We start from the raw sequence: 3,941 nt of genomic DNA, 5'->3' as shown, positions 1-3,941 counted from the left end.
AATATATAGATATTTAATTTAAACATTAAATATATAGATATTTAATTTAAATATTAAATATCTATATATTTAATTTCTAACTCTGTAATTAATAACTTTTCCCTTCAGCTTTTCTCTCAGTTTTTTCCTAATTTGTTTGTAAGACAATCACTAAGAAACAAATTGCAGTTAAACACATAGTCCCATATGAATGCTCCTACTTTAAATGTGTGATTACTATCTTTAAGTAGTGTTTTAATGATGCAACCATACTACATCTAGTCTATTAAATTTTCTTTTCCTTTCTCAGATAACTATTATATGGTTCATTATCTTTCCTTAAATTTCTAACATGTGCTATTTTTTCCACATTCTTACAATGTCCTTGAGTAAGTTGGTAGAAGGCTGAAATCAAAACACAAAAAGATGGACCTTAACAGACCATTGCTCCTCAAACCTCTGACGTCTCTTTTACAACCACTACTGTCACTAACGCATATTTCTGGATCTTGCTCTCATCACTGCAGTACCAAATGTACAAGAAAAGAAATATTTTTCTATCAATAAAATGTTTAGTTAGCAATATTCCACAGCTATATCACAAAGACCCTGATTGTTAATTGGCTCAGTTCATGCAGCCCTTTTACAATAACACACATACATAGTAATAGAGTTTCTGAGTCAGGCAAAAGTCAGTGTGTCTGGAATCGTCCACACTGTTGTTGCCTTATATATTTTAGGTAATCAATACAAATTCCTCCTCTCTTTAGGATGAGTTAATTCACTCTGGCTACAATTATTGTTCTTAAATTTGAACTTAACCTGTGCCACTTGGTTTAGCAAATATATTTTAATAACTTTAATTCTTGAAGGAGTTTGTAAAATGTATTTCAGTTATTTTTCCTTTTTCATTTCCTAAGATATTTGATATTAAGGATGACTTGAATTTTATAAGCATACACATATTAGCTTAGGTGAAGACCGAGTTTTTAGTGTACCCATCACTTAAATAGTTAACATTGTACCCCGAAGTCCACCTATTCTTAAAAAGTCCAGGAAATGCTATCTCTTATGTTTTCTCCTATTTTTAATGGCTTTATTATTTTACATTTAACTTGTAAATCTATTATTTATCTGCACATTTCCACAGCTATACATCTGTATATTTGTGTGTGCATAGAGGGTGTCTGTACACATTCTTTCTCTTGTGCCATTCTTGGAATATGGCATAAAAATTGGAGAAAAGTGAAGGACAAAAGACAAAAAGGCTAATGTCACACAAGTCTGAAGTCTGTTACTTAAATAAAAAAAAAGGTTTTGGAAAACTAAATAAGATCTGTTTACTACTTACGGGCCAGACCTATATCCTATGATTGCCACTTACTACAATGGTGTTTGTAACCAATTCATATCCACTATTAGCAAAGAAATTCATCGGATCAATAATTACTAAAATACTAGTTCAAGATGGCACAACAAGCTCACATTTTATCTTCTCCCACTTAATTGCATCTCACAATAACAAATTAAAGATAAATAGAAATATAAATATGAAGTATATAAAATATAGTTGTAATGAAAAAATGCAAAAGCATGAATAAATTTGACTCTTATAGATGACATTCTATTTCTTCAATTCATTATGTTTTTTATAAATTATGCACTTATTTCTGAATTAAATATAAGGAGCTCTGAATAAGCCAGAAAAGCTTTGAAAGTGTAGGAATGTTACCATTGGAGTAAGGACTGATCAGTTCTGGTATTCACAACAATGACAGCATAAAACTTTCCATGGTGTGCTCCAAAACAATATATTAATAATAATTAAGTTATTGACATATCCAAAAGAGGAGAGCTAACTATGTAGCTAAATAAACTCAATCCATCATCTATTTAGAGACGAAACCTTTAAAGGATCTTCTAAATACTAATACATAATATACATTTTTAAGAAGGCTAATAGACCAAATAAATATATTCTAATGTTAGAACAACTGATTATGTGATGCTGGACATAAAAAAATTAAAAGCAAATTATTTTAAAGAAAAATGCCAGGTACCATGAAGCTAAAGCTTAAATAAACATATGAATTTAGAAACACTTTTGGTGGTGTAGAAAAGATTTACTTTACAAAGAAAATTAACCAGGTGCCCAGAAGATTGGTTTTTAATTCACCTTTTGGGAAGGCAAAAGGATCATTTGCAAACCAATGCCAATTTATTAAAAATCTAGATTATGTGCCAGCTTATCCAAGATAAATTATTTTTCTGTTGTTCATCTCATCTAAGAGGAAACACTTGTCCCTCATTTGTCTTATCTAAGATGAATTATTTGTCCCTTGTTAGAGTATAGAAATCTTAGGAAGGTGCCAAAATGAAAATAGTTGTAACTCTAAAGACTATTAAAGCAAGTATAAAATAACTAGGAATAAACGAATCATGATGTTGATATGTAGAGTGGATTAAGATATAAGTACGCTAATAAATGGCATATAAGCTTTATAATTATGTACATTTTGTCTTCATTGTGATGTATTTGAAGTAGCCAGAAGAATCATTCTTCCAAATGTTACATTATAACGAATCTTGAATTAAATAAAATAAAGCTTTGTGGTTGTTTTTTTCTCATGTAGAAAAATAGTAGGGGCATGAAATTAATGAGTACATTTGTCCAGTAATAACATAGAATGGATGCCTTGGAAATATTCCTGCTAGAAAGCATCAAAGAGTGTTTGATAAAATTTTATTTTAGAAAACCATTAGTAAATAAAGTAGCTAGCACATGAATATGAAAGAAAGTTCTTGCAGGTGTATTGTGGTAACAAAGATGTTCCATCATTGTGATTGATCTATAAAGCCATTGCTTATCATTTGAACATCTATCACTGGTGGATTAGACAGATTTAACATGCTGCATAGAGAAGAGGGGAGGCCCAGCGTGGGGACTTCACAAAGTAGCCGGTATTATAATAAATTAGCTATTACTCAGGCAAACCCTAAAGAAAACTCTTATTTAGAAACCAAGGAAAAAAGTCTATGCACATTGTAGATTCATACATTTGTTGCTTGCTGTTTTAAACTTGACTACAGATTGAGGAGAAAATAAGAAAAATAATTATTATCTGCATGCCAATAATCATATAACTGCAAGGTCAGTTATACGATAGAAAAACCTGACGACAAATACACAGCCTCAGTCTCAGATTTGTAGTTAACCGCAAACATCTCTTGAAGAAGCATAAAACAAAATTAATTCTAGCAGGACAAATTTTATAATCAGGGTGCAAAAAGTTCCCACAAATGAAATTCCACATATCATGAACTCTACATTTCAAAATTAGAAAAATTCTGAGCAAATAAGCTAATAATTGTGAGAATCACTTGAAACTACAGGGTCAAACCTCTGGTAATTGTAGATACTACATTATCAAATGCAGAATATCAAATATTTAAATTAACATATTAAAAAAATAAGATATCAAAAGCATGAAGAAAGTACAAAAAAGTTACAAGATGAATACCTATATTTATATTTAGGAATCCCAGCTAATCTTCAATAAGATAATTATATCAACAGTGTGTCAAAACTGCAAAACACAAAAGATAAGGATAATATCTTAAAAGGAGTCAATGATAAAATACAGATTACCTTCATGAAAATTACATGCTTACAGCTGATTACTTAGCTACAGTAAAGAATAAATATTCCAAGTAATTTTTTTAACAAAACCTTTATCTAAAATCATATAGTTTGGGGTGTGGCCAAGATGGCCGAGTAGAAGCAACAGAAATGGGAGGCTCCCATCCAAAAGAACAATAATAGCATGTGAATCCTGCACCGGCAACCGAGATATCCAGGTTCTCTCATCAGAACTGACTAGGTGGCTGATGTGACCCATGGAGACGAGAGAAGAGCAATGTGGTACGGCAGCCCACCTGAGAGCCAAATGGGGCAAGAGAGT

Source organism: Hylobates moloch, unplaced genomic scaffold (assembly GCF_009828535.3).
Source record: "Hylobates moloch isolate HMO894 unplaced genomic scaffold, HMol_V3 SCAFFOLD_18, whole genome shotgun sequence".
NCBI classification, from domain to species: domain Eukaryota; kingdom Metazoa; phylum Chordata; class Mammalia; order Primates; family Hylobatidae; genus Hylobates; species Hylobates moloch.
This window is presented reverse-complemented; position numbering follows the sequence as displayed.